At 39.1% G+C, this 14,090-nt stretch overlaps 1 protein-coding gene across 4 annotated transcripts in view; it reads right to left on the bottom strand.

The window, feature by feature from the left end:
• Positions 1-14,090, bottom strand: part of erbin (erbb2 interacting protein) — a 303,640-nt gene that overhangs the window by 211,037 nt on the left and 78,513 nt on the right. For 2 of the 4 annotated variants that reach the window (XM_051929687.1, XM_051929690.1), the window contains exon 3: positions 9,328-9,396. The exons of 1 other annotated variant lie outside the window; for it this stretch is intronic. The gene's annotated coding sequence lies outside the window, so the exon portion shown is untranslated. The remainder of the gene's footprint in view (positions 1-9,327; positions 9,397-14,090) is intronic. One more of the 4 variants, XM_051929688.1, reaches the window with a different exon arrangement.

The following is a 14,090-nucleotide window of genomic DNA, read 5'->3' as shown; positions in this document are numbered from 1 at the left end:
ATTGTACTCCTTTACAGATTGATAACACAGGTAAGTAACACATTGCAAGAGATAGCTTCTAGAACTGGAAATTAACTGGAGTTAAGCAAAATAGGTCATATTTTACTTTCAACTGCTTCTACAGTAAAGGAAAAGAAGTGTTGGTTTCCAGAAAGTACAGAACAAATACTAAAACTGTTCTTGCACAATTTGTGGAGTATGTATACTAGTATAAAATATAAATCACTTTATGATAAAAGGTTTATTACACGCAAGGAAAAAAAAGCACAAAACTGAATATAAACATGCAAGGTAACACAAATGACAGTTAATAGCTTTAAAATGTATGTGATGTGTAAAAATCGTATATAAAACAATTTAAATTAAAGCTTCTGATCATGACAAGTTTATTTATTTATTTATTTTATAAATAAGTGTAATGCTGATAATTTTAATAGCCTAACAATCAAAATGTTTAAGAGGTGAATTTGAGGAAAGTAGTTTAAAAATATTGAATTGCGTGTATATCGTTAATTTTGTAATGTAGCAGGTGATCTTTAGGGTGATACAGAAACTTTACTCAACATCTCTAACTCTGGAGTTTAACTTTAAGCCATTTACCTCTGATTACTATGTAGAAACCACTAAGTAATTTTCAGCAGTAAGTCATAATCTCAGCTCATCACACTGATAAAAACTGTGTGCTTGATCAGTTTTATAGGAGTACAGTAATCCCTCCTCCATCGAGGGGGTTGCGTTCCAGAGCCACCCGCGAAATAAGAAAATCCGCGAAGTAGAAACCATATGTTTATATGGTTATTTTTATATCGTCATGCTTGGGTCACAGATTTGCGCAGAAACACAGGAGGTTGTAGAGAGACAGGAACGTTATTCAAACACTGCAAACAAACATTTGTCTCTTTTTCAAAAGTTTAAACTGTGCTCCATGACAAGACAGAGATGACAGTTCTGTCTCACAATTAAAAGAATGCAAACATATCTTCCTCTTCAAAGTAAACAGAGAGGAAAGCAAACAAATCAATAGGGCTGTTTGGCTTAAGTATGCGAAGCACCGCCGGTACAAAGCTGTTGAAGGCGGCAGCTCACACCCCCTCCGTCAGGAGCAGAGAGAGAGAGAGAGAGAGAGAGAGAAACAAAGTCAAAAATCAATACGTGCCCTTTGAGCTTTTAAGTATGCGAAGCACCGTGCAGCATACTTAAAAGCTGCACACAGAAGGTAGCAACGTGAAGATAATCTTTCAGCATTTTTAGACGAGCGTCCGTATCGTCTAGGTGTGCGAACAGCCCCCCTGCTCACACCCCCTACGTCAGGATCACAGATAGTCAGCGCAAGAGAGAGAGAAAGAAAAGTAAGTTGGGTAGCTTCTCAGCCATCTGCCAATAGCGTCCCTTGTATGAAATCAACTGGGCAAACCAACTGAGGAAGCATGTACCAGAAATTAAAAGACCCATTGTCCTCAGAAATCCGCGAACCAGCAAAAAATCCGCGATATATATTTAAATATGCTTACATATAAAATCCACGATAGAGTGAAGCTGCGAAAGGCGAAGCGCGATATAGCGAGGGATCACTGTATTAAAGACACACACGTATAGAGCTAGACTCCCAAAGGAATAAGATATGCATTATTAAATAATAAGATGTACACATCAAGATGAAAAAGAAAAAAAAAAATCTAATTTGTTCTGACAAATGTATTCAATGTCTGTGAGGCTATTTGGACTGAGCTTAATATCTTCTTAGAGTCACCCATGCACTACTATTGATGAACTAATAAGCATTATTCTATAAGGATATTATAATCCTTGTCAAATTCTACCCTAATAAGAAACCATACTTAAAAATTTAAAAGTACTGCTGATAAAAAAAGGCAGACAATTTTAGCACAGAACAAGCAGCAAAAACAGAGAGCCACAAACCAAGGTCAGACTTCTAAAACTCAAGCTTAGTGACACGACTGAAAGTGAACTACAGACTGGACTGACAACTTGTATTTTATGAAGTAGTGACTACAATTCATCAAAAGAGCAAAGTGGAAATTGTGAGTTTTGGATGTATAAGCTGGCTCGAAAATACAATGAATTCTACTAAGATTTTACCTCAGAAATCATAGCACAATGGGACTAGAGTTAGGACTGGAACTTGAATTCAGGATTTATTTTATGGCTGGATTAAAAATGATGCTAAGACGTTTTACCAATAGATTTATGCCAAATATAGACCTGGCTGTAATTGAGTAAGTGAACGTGATCCAGGGATAACTATCGTGTTCCTAGAACGATTCAGCAAAAATATATTCCTAGTGACATAGTATATTAGCACAAGAGAAGAGCCCATCTGACTGCAAGTCAAGTCAACTTTATTTATAAAGCACTTTACATACAACAGCCGCTGACCAAAGTGCTGAACATAGGCTAACATAAATTTTAAACAAAAACAAAATAATAAATAAGTAAATAAAATACAATAAATGAAACTAATTAAAACATAGTAACACAACTAAACAGAGTTAAAACAGAGTAAAATCAACTGCTCACACATGATCAAACGCCAAACCAAAAAGGTAAGTCTTAAGAGCAGACTTAAAAATGGGCAGTGAGGAGGCCTGTCTAATGTGGATCGGCAGTGAATTCCAGAGCCTTGGAGCCACAACGGAAAAAGCCCTATCCCCCCTGAGCTTTCGCTGAGTCCTAGGCACATCCAGAAGCAGCCGACCAGCTGATCTGAGTGAGCGGGAAGGAGAGTGCATATGCAGCATCTCAACGAGGTAGGGCGGAGCAAGCCCATTTAAGGACTTAAAAACAAATAAAAGAATCTTAAAATGAACTCTAAGCTGAACAGGCAGCCAGTGCAGTGAGGATAATACAGGTGTAATGTGCTCATTCTTTCGCGTGCCAGTTAAAAGGCGTGCAGCAGCATTTTGCACCAGCTGGAGCCGAGACAGGGTGGACTGGCTAACACCAACATACAACGAATTACAATAGTCCAGCCGGGTTGTAATAAAGGCATGGATTACTGTTGTAAATTGATCTTTGGAAAGAATGTTTTTTATCTTCGCCAAACGTCTTAGCTGAAAAAAACAAGATTTCACCAACGCACTGATCTGACCGTCCAGTCTAAAATCCTCATCTATCCTAAAACCCAAATTTGTAATAACAGGTGTACCATATTGTGCTAGGGGACCCAAATCCACAGGAGCAGAAGTAGAAACAGACCCACTGGTGCCCCCAGGACCAAAAACTATAACCTCTGTCTTATTTTCATTAAAATTTAAGAAGTTCACTGCCATCCAAGCTTTCACCTCTTCTAGGCACATAACCAAAGTTTGTATGGAGTAAGCATCCTTGCGTTTGAGGGGTACATAAACCTGAGTATTGTCTGCATAACAATGGAAAGCAATTTTATGGTTTCTAAGAATAGAGCTAAGAGGCAGGAGATACAAAGAAAATAGCAGAGGACCAAGTATGGAGCCTTGCGGAACCCCACATGATAGTGAAGCAGAGGAGGATCTAAATTCATCTAGCCTCACTGAAAAAGTTCTTTGAGTCAAGTACAATTTAAACCACGCCAAGGCAATACCACGAATGCCCACACAATGCTCCAGACGAGATAATAAAATACTATGATCTATAGTATCAAAAGCAGCTGTTAAATCGAGCAGAACTAAAATCACATAATCCCCTGAGTCTGTTGCCAAAAGGATGTCATTAAAAACCTTCAGTAATGCGGTTTCAGTACTGTGAAGCGGCTTAAAACCAGATTGAAACACTTCAAGCACATCACTTTCATCTAAAAAGGCTTTCAATTGAATATACACACTTCTCTCCAAAATTTTGGACAGAAATGGAAGCTTGGAAATCGGTCTAAAATTGGATAGCACAGTGGGATCTAGGCTTGGTTTTTTGATCAATGGTTGCACTATGGCATGTTTAAACAAATTAGGAACTACGCCTGAGGAAAGGCTGCTATTGATAATAGCAAGAACAGATGGCCCTAAAACAGAAATAATCTCTTTAAAAAGAGAAGGTGGGACAACATCAAAAGGAGAACCTGAGGGCTTCAATTGACCAACAATCTCATATAAACAAGATAGAGTCACCAGCTCAAACTGATAAAAAACAGCAGAGCAGGGGAGTACAGCTAAAGGGTCATAAACAGTGAGAGGTATATGAGCCCTAACATTATTCACCTTATCCACAAAGAAGTGCAAAAATTTCTCACATGTCTCAAAAGAAGGTTCCATACAGGCATTCTGTGGAGCATTTAAAACCCTATCTTTAATGTCAAATAACACATGAGGTTTGTGACAGTTTGACAGAATAATATTTGACATGTACGCTCTTTTGGCATCTTTCACAATAAACTGATAACGACGCCAGCAGTCTTTCAATACTTGAAACGATACATGCAAATTGTCCTTTCTCCACTTGCGCTCAGCTTTCCGGCACTCGCGTCTGACAGCGCGAGTTGTGTCATTCAGCCAGGGCTCAGATTTCATTTTAGGCTGCCTGGTTTTTAATGGAGCCACAGCATCTAAAACAGTTTGGCAGGTGGAATGAAACCAGGAGCAGAGCTCCTCCGTATCGGAGGACGCAGATTCAGGAAGATCACATTGACTAAACAAAGCAGAAAAATGTACAGCAGTAATGGTAGCCATAAAGGGATGAACTTTTTAAGCAACAATGTTCAGATAAACCTTGCTGTTCAGATGTTCTTCAGCTGGTATTAGGGTTCTTAATGTTTGCCAGTAAAACGTTCCACACACATCACAAAGCCACCACCCGCCTGTTGTGTTGACAAACAGGACAGCAACCAAATTATGATATTTCTGTTAGCATCATGTTAAAGGAACCTGGATTAATTTAACCACACAACTTTTTTCACTTCTTGACATTGGAATTTTTGATGCCTCTGTGCCCACTTCAGACCTTCTTTCTTTGATTTTTTGTTTTTTGCAGAAAAGCAACCAGCACATTTGAGACAAAGTCTAAGGGCTCGTTTATACTTCACGCTCAGAACGCGTACGCGCCCGCATCATGGCGGCCACGCGTTCTCAGCGTTCATTTGATGCGTCCTCTGAGCAGGTCCTCAGAAATTAACGCAACGCGTGCGTGAGTTGCAGTACTAGCAAAAAGTCGGGGGGCGCAATGTGCTAAAAGATGGAATGTGTCGTCAGAGTCTCTGTTTACTATCTACATGTGACAGAAAGCCGCTTTGCGGATCCTACAAGATCGGTGTGCGCACTTCGATGTATTCATGGTGCTTTTATAGTCAAGCATCGCATATTCCCGATCGTGATGACACGATACATTTTAAAAGTCTCACATACCGTCTTCTGTGCCGTCTTTTTTTCTAGGGCTTCCTCTGGTCCTGACAGCAGCGGATCACAAGCAATAGATCGCCACACTGAGCACATTAAATGTATGATATTCCAACTCTCTGCACATTTAGAATCCTTAGATTTATACTTGATATCACTTTCATGATGAAAAGCATTAAAAGTATATATATTACATTTTACAGATAAATCAGTAATTTCATTTAAATAATGAACATTGTTAATAATTACACACATGGGGGTGACACAGTGGCAGAGTGTTAGCGCTGCTGTCTTACAGGGAGTCACGTCGCTGATATTCCCTGCTGAGTTTCCTCAGTGTGCTCCAGTTTCCTTCCAAAGGTATGCAGATTTGGGGATTTGGTGCTGCTAAAATGACGCTAGTGTGTGTGTGCTTGTATTCACCTTGCGATAAGCTGAGGCCTCGTCCAGGGATTGTTTCTCACTCGTGCCCAATGCTTGCTGGAATGGACACATCCCTGGATTTAATCAATAAACATCCTTTTCAGAGATATTGTGGTAAGGTGTCATCGGAATTTAATGGGTGTTCTAGGCAATTCACAACACAGAGAAGCCGAACATGTTCTCACTGTGATAATATCTCGCACTGCCACCTGGCGGATTCCTCCAGATTTACGTAAAGTACACGCGCAAGTATAAACACTACAACGCTTGCGTAGCAGGAGCGTCCGCTGCAGCATGTGTCGCGTGAAGTATAAATCTGGCCTAATAAGTGGTGCAACCTAAGATGACATTTTGCACACAAATGCTGAATTCAGATGCAGTCTGTCTGATAGTGGACTGTCTGTCTACTTGTGGGATTCTCACCATTCTTATTTGATCCCCCCATGATGCAAAAGCTTTTTGCTTTTCACATTATTCTTAGAAAACTGTTAAACAGTTGTTTGCTAAAAGCCCCTGATAACAGCTGATAGAAACGACACATCTAGCACCAAGTTTCAAGCCACATGTAAAGTCACTTGTTTCAAACATTTCAGTCCCTAAATAAAGACTAAGGCATAAAACACTGATCTGCCCAATTAAAACCACATACCGCTATGCCAAGACATATGATATGTTGGAGTGTAGAATTTGTGGAAAGGTGTAGAGAGTACATAATAAACTGTGTATATTAGGTTCGTCATTATTCTATTTTAATGGGTTGTGAAAATATACTTTGAAATGTATGACAGCAAAACCTGTGTACAAGTTGGTATACTGTACATACAGATGATACATTTTACTTTTTGATAAAAGAAAAAACAGCAAAAAATCTTCTATCAGCTAACAGCATAGAGTTGCTTTAATGATAGGACTGTGTTGTTATGAAAACATTACATTTTAACTAAAGGAGTACCTTTGATTCTAACTATTGCCTTAAATAATAAGAGGCTCAACCTAGGACACCAAAACACAAAAAACTGCCTCAACAGTATTGATATAGCTTGTCCTAAAATTATTGGAAAGCAGCAAAATCTTTCCCTAACATTTGTTATAAGCAGGTAAATAAGTACTACTATATCCTAAAAGATCCTAAACCATCCTCTGTTCATATCATTTCAATTGAGGATCTAGATTTAGATTCCTAAGACACAACAGTAATAGATTTAAGAACTCTTATTCTTGCCATGAAAAGTATCACAAGTTTGGTGTGGGTGGGTGCTGGACTGTGATATACTCTATTATAGTGTACCATCAGAATTCACTGTGGGAGTCAGAACTATGTTCTGATAATAACAATGTACATACTTTCATCTATTGCTTATGGTATTTGAACTGCATAATAAAACTGTACATCTCTTCTGCAAATAAAGTGCCCTTCTTAACTGTAACACATAAGCTAACAAGACCTACATAAAAAGAGAACAAATTATTAATTGAATTAGAATATATTTTTATCTCATATTACTTTACAGTTATAGTATCTTTATAAAATTCAATTTGCTATGATGTCAATGTCCTAATATAAAGTGAAATACACAGGAATAGTACCAATCCAAACAAATCTGGCTATACTTCATCCCCCTCATTACCCTGAACTGGATTATGTGGGTTCGAGAAAGCTGTATTATCAAACTACTGATAAGGTGAGACACCACAAGAGACTTTTCATCATTCTGTACAGATTTAGAACTCTTGACAGTTTTCAGGATTGACAGAACAAATCTTTATATTGAAAGATTAATATAGATTATATGACTCAAAAATGGAAACCTCCAGTTTCTCTGCACCAGAATAAATCTCAACTATTTTATTATTGAGGTAGCAGTAATAACTGGAAAAGTTGTTACATACAATATTTCTACTCCCTGAATACATCATATACCAGCAAAAAATTTTGTCTATTTTATAAGGCTAAAACTTCAAATTAAATAAAGCTTTGTGATAACCATAAATAAAGCTAATGTCCTATCGTTAAATACAGTGTGAATGAGCTAACAGAATTAGGGTGATTTTCATCACTTGCTTATCAAATCTGATTTATATATCTATATTACTAAACCACAGTTAATTTATGCACGGCGGACGCACCGAGGCGCATGCACACTGCGGCCTTGGTGCCCGCCCCAGAGTCCAGAGTCAAACGCAGCAGCTTCCCAAAACGCGGCGGCGCCCGCCCCAGAGTCCAGAGTCAAACGCAGCGGCTTACCAAAACGCGGCGGCTTCCCAGAGTCAGTAGGTGGCGCCCAAATAACACAACATACTGCACCGTGGCGCCCGCCCCAGAGTCAAACGCAGCAGCTTCCCAGAGTCAGTAGGTGGCACCCACACAACATAACCTGTACACTACACTTGCTCTAATCCACTGTGCCAGTAATATAGATCACATAATGGTCACAGACTCTAACCCAGCGACTTCCCAGACTCAGTGGCTGGCACACGAACACCACAACCTGCAAACTAAACTTGCTGTGCTCCACTCTGCCACCAGTCAGTGTCAGCAAAGGCAATGGAATCATGTCTCCACAAAACGAAACCGCCTTAGTACAGATATGCTTATTTAATTAAATGACATTTCCCCAGACGCACCCACCCTCCATGATATGTCATCCATCCAAATATCGGACGGAACAGAAACTGATTGCCATTCTTGGATTTACGATTCTCTAGAGAATCGCGGGCTTACTTGTTTATGTCTAAACAACAAATACAGTTTAGAAAGAAAGAGCAAGTTTTGTCATTTACCTTGATTAGATTAGATAAACTTCACTGATCCAATAGGGAAATTCATAATGTACAAACATACATAAGCATGCTCTGAATTCCAAAATTTGATACATTTTTCATTCATGTTTAACCGTGACTAATGCAAATGTTACATTTTCAAAAGATTCCAGACAACAGCATTTCTGCTACATGTGTTTCTGTTTGTGTGAGACAGAAAAAGACACCAGAATACATGAAGCACAACAGGTCCACCTGAAACAGGACCAGTTGCCAAACATTCAACATATTCCACAAAAATCATGAATGCTAACTTGCACTACAGTACATGTGCTCATGGAAAAGTTTGAAGAGTGAGTGTACTTAAAACTCACCTGTGCCTTTTCACTTCAAAGACTGTGGGCTCTAGAGTTTCATTTTATCTGGGATCTCTACCACCTAAAGTTTTGTCTTATGCTCCATCAATGCCAACTAACCTTGGCAAGTCTTACGTTATCGTACAAAACCAAATTTACAAGTGTTAAGAAGAATAACAAAAAATCAAAATGGTTTAAATGTCTGAATGTGTATAATATAAAAATATGTTCATGTACTGTGTTACCCTGGTATATTACTGTATATATTGTGCTTCAATTAAACTATTCTAAACTATTCTCCAAATAAAATATCATTAGAAACAACTACTTTAAATTCAACAAATATCTAATTTAAAATCAAGACAATAACATTTAATAACATATCTAATTTAAAATCAAGACAATAACATTTAATCTGTCCTATATAATTTATCAAAAGTAAGAAAAGCAGAAATCCAGGTGCTTACCCAGTCTCCTCCTGGTCTCAAGCCCTTCTATTTTTAACAAGCAGGCAAATTGACCTTCTGATGATGCTTCTAAAATAGAGAAAACTGTTACTTTGCACTTGTGATAAAATAAAAAACAAAATGCAGGATTCAACTTAAAAGTAAATAACTGAACAAATGATATGAATCAAACTGACCACTATGAAATTATATACTGTATTACAGTTAAGAAAACAAATGGTAATTTGTTGTAAAGGAATATTCATTTAAGACATTACAAGATTCACACTTTTTAACACTATATAGTAAGGATACATCAGTATCATTTCTTCAAGGCTGGTTATGATTTCATTTCTAAATCTTGAAATTATTGAAGAAAGGAAGACCTTGTACCATGCTTGCCTAACTAGCACATGAAAAGATTTCATATTAAAATATTAAATCTTGGTTTCCTTATTGTAAGATTTATTAACTTATCAAGAAATTTGTATTTAAGATGACTTAGCCTGTTTTAAGGCATCTTGCCAAGTAAATTTTGTTTACCCAATGGGCAGGTTATTTTGCTAAAATAAACAAATCCTGTTTCAAATTTTTTTCTCCAGTTTTTGCATATGAATTTGTTGCAATGTAAAGCAGTGCCAATGCACATATTGTCATTTGGAAATGTTAATAAGTTGTCAAAAGAAAACTTATTAAAAATTATTTTTAATAAATTAAAAAATGCTTTATACAAGATATCACAATAAAAATTTCTCAACAAATTTCCATGAAGCGTAACAAATATCTATAAAATTAGTCCACTGGGAGCCATATTCTTTCTGTGATGATGCAGGTTCTACTCCATGCTCCAATCTTGCTTCTGGGAGTCCTTGAACCCGAAACCGTCGGTAACATCACCGATGAGCTAAACAGTTAGGCACAACAAAGCAAGGGGATGGTGCAAAAGTGCCAAGTGCTTTTATTAAAACAACAACAATCAAAGTGTTCAAATAAATAGTGCAGTGCATTTCAAAAATCTTTAAATAATTCAACAAAACAAGTGAACTGGTGAAGGTTAAAATCCAATAAATAGAAAAAATCCTTTTTAAAACGAGGTTAAAACAATGGTTGGAAGCTGTCCTTTTAAAAATAAAGCCCGGTGCATTCTTCTTCTGATGATTAACGACTCCCCTGCTTCTCCCATCTAGGCAATGCACCAGGGGAGTCACCCTAGCTGCAGCTAACCTGCTGGTCTGGAGTCTTCCCGATCCCTGACTTTGGTTCTGTTCTCCCCAGACTGAGACTTGGGTTCCTCAGCGACCAGGACTTTCACGCTGGGGCATCCACCTCCCAAGCCTCCCAACTCCCGCTGTCTTCGCTGCGGCGAGCCAACCTTCTTCCGGTCACTCCTGCTCCTCAACTACATGCTCAGCAGGAGCCACCACTACCGACTGCCCTAGGTGTCGGCCAAACACCCCGCTAGGGCTCACTGCTCAGCTGCCCGCAAGCCTGCGCTCGCTCGTTCTCACTCTCTTGCACCGGCTTTCCTCTCACCGCTTCCTGCCTTCTTCTCCATTAACCTTCTGTTCTTTCCTGTTCTAACCCTCTAACCGCTTCGTGCTTCTATTATTACGGGGACGTGGATCAGGTGTAGCAATCAGTGGCTCCCGGCAACAATTACGGATGCGGACGACTCCTCACCTGTGCACTTAAGCGAGGACCGTCCACATCACGAATCACCCCGGGAACCACTTCGGCCACACAACCACGCCCCGTCTCTAAGCCGCACGTGCAGCAATTTATTTAAAAAGTGGCCTTTTGGACTTGAGCTGTGGACCCACTACACCACACTTTCATGTGGGCAGGAAGGCAGGCAGGCAGGCAAAAAGAAAGACAGATAGACACGGCAACAACAGTAGGTGCTTTTAGCATTTTAGACGAATACACCTCTGATGAAGAGGGGCATAAGATAAAAGGTACAATAATATTATTATGCTTGCATGCCAATACTGTACCAATTTCCATATCTGGTCTCTCTTGACCAGTCCCCTGCACACTGCCCGCCCAATCATTACTCCTACTGTGTACATCCTCTCTCAGTAAAACCCCGTGACACTCTCAGTGCTGCTAACTCGCCCTTCAACACAGTCGGATATATAATGGCAAGGCAGAAAAGCAAATTATCTAGTCAAGAACGTCGAATTTTAGACTGCAATAGAATAACAGTGGCAAGAGCTGATAATGAACGTCGAAAAAAGGAAAATGAACAAAAAAAGAGCTGCATATAATAAAAATCAAGAACAAAGAGAATCATCCAATAAACAAAAAAAGAGAAAAACATGCAGAACAATATGCAAACAGAAAAACAAAAATGCAATGTTTATGGAATATAAGTTAGAGGATAAAATCATTCATAATATTGTTTTTGACAAGGCATTAATGTAATTTAATTTTTTAATTACTTTTTATTATGTATTACTTTTTAACTTTTACTTATTACTACGTTTTATTATTCATTGGTATTTAAAATAGACAGTTATAGTGAAATACTCAAGTAACTGATTTTCTATCTATAATAACTAAGGACCAAACTGTCTTCCTCCCGTGTCCCACTTACTCCTCTATATACCACCTTTTTAAATACAATAGCTTTTTCTAACAGAGGGGCGCCCTGGCATCCTTCGAGCGGCTTTAGCCATGAGATAGCGGGTACCCAAGACCCACCCCAGAGGGTTGGCGAGCAAATCGAGCAGGGGGCCCCCTAGTATTATCAAAAACTGTTCAGTTTTCTAAAACAAAAAAAAAAAACTGTACACAGAACTAAGACATTAAATAATAATAGTTAAATTAAATACCCACACACAGAAGAATATAACTCAGATGAATAGATCCAACAGAGATGAATAGATCCAACAGTTATTATTACATGTGTAAAGTTGTGTGTGTGAGAAAAGAAACTAACACAGCTCTATCATTGGAACCTATGTTAGCCACGGTTCAAAGCTCTAGCTATTTTTCTGCCATAAATAAGAACCTCCAACTACTACAATTCAGCTCATGCATGTGACATTTCACTCTCTCTTGGCATGTGTCAGCAGATCCACAAAATATTCTAAGTCAATTTTTTGCTTGAATCCTTATAGTTTCTAAATAAGCCATCCAATCTAAAAATCAACATTGCCAAACATTAGTATTTCCATCTACCATTCCTGGTTGTCCGGTATCTGGGAATCTAAATCTATTATTATCTTTAAATTTTATAGTTAACATATTATACCAGGCAAAGAAATCTCCCTCTCCTTGGCTTTATTCTATCCGTCATGCTTAGCAGTTGTCAAAATTGACACTTTTCTTCATTTTATCCGTATCATATTTTGCTCTCACCCTGAACATGTGGGGAAAAAAAAAGTTTCTAATGGGATGAGCAGAGTTAGAATGCACTGCTTATTCAAGCCTGACAACACTGAAGGTTTTGTTCAGGAAGAGAATTGACTATTACTGTGCATAAATCATATGTTCTACCAGATGTTTAACTCCTTAATAGCTCCTTACTGTGTGCCTTTATAGGATGTGACAGCTGCCACTTATAAATTAAGAAAAATTATAGGCAAAAAAATGTTGCTGCTACTGGAAAAATGCATGATGCCTGTTCAACTCCTCTAAACATTTCTCAACTCTTACTCGCTTTCCTTCATCGTTTATGTTCAACGATTTTTATTATGTAAAGCTTTTTTTTCACCAACCTGAGAGGGAGACAGAGGTTAGGAGCATGCACTGATACTATAGCGCATTGCCACACCCACCACATGACAAACCAACTCAGGATCCCAGATCAGGACCAGAGTGCAGCCATGCAACGAGTGACACCTCAGCACCACACTAGTTTAGATGGAATGGAACCAGTGTGAGGTTTTTTATGGTGGCTGGAGTGCCAATTTTGCCACCAACCCCCAGGTTTTTCCCTGCTGGTTGGAGGGCCTAGGGCTGGATGCAGATTAACGTCATACCCAGGACGGAGTAATTGCAGGTTAAGGGCCTTGTTCAGGGGCCCAACGAAGCAGAGTCACTTTGGCGTTTACAGGACTTGAGTAAATCACTTTCATTAAAATGTTTCAGTCCTGTCTCCCTGTTTTTACCTTGTGGTCTGCTATGTAACATTTTCGCTTCTGCTCTGGATTTGTCATATCCCCTTATTTTCACTTTACTAAGCAGATCCATTCTCCTTCTGAAATCCTACTAACATTTTTTGCTTTGAGTATGGTAGTTAGTAGAGGTTTCCTGTATAACAGGTTGAAATCTCTGGAACCACGACTGTTGGTTGTCCACCTTCTGCAACCTTATTCACCTAGGCTGGTGTCACACTGCAACTTCTCTGGCAACGTTCTTGGTCATTATCTTCATTTACATAGGCTCAGGTTGGGGAGTATGCACTGTTACAGTGCATTGCCACACCCACAACACAACAGCTCAGGATCCTGGATAGCAACCCCCCAGGCAGACACACAGTCCAGTCCCACCACCCGGAAATGACCATCTATCTGCCACAGCCAGTTGATATGTGGGAGTCCCCTTGGCCTGGGCCAGAAGTTCTGGTCCTCAACAATGAGGATCCTGTGAGGTGGCTCAACCTCTAGGAATGACACCACCTGGCTGTAGTGCTATAACTGACATTCCTTCACAATGCAGATAACGTGCCTCATATGGGACTCCGTGAGCAACCACTCATGGAACAGAAAGTCAAACCAGCGGTACCAAAGGATTCTCCGAAGAGACAAAATACCAAAGGAGTCCAGTCTTCATCTCTG

Source organism: Erpetoichthys calabaricus, chromosome 7 (assembly GCF_900747795.2).
Source record: "Erpetoichthys calabaricus chromosome 7, fErpCal1.3, whole genome shotgun sequence".
Lineage (NCBI taxonomy): Eukaryota > Metazoa > Chordata > Cladistia > Polypteriformes > Polypteridae > Erpetoichthys > Erpetoichthys calabaricus.
This window is presented reverse-complemented; position numbering and strand designations above follow the sequence as displayed.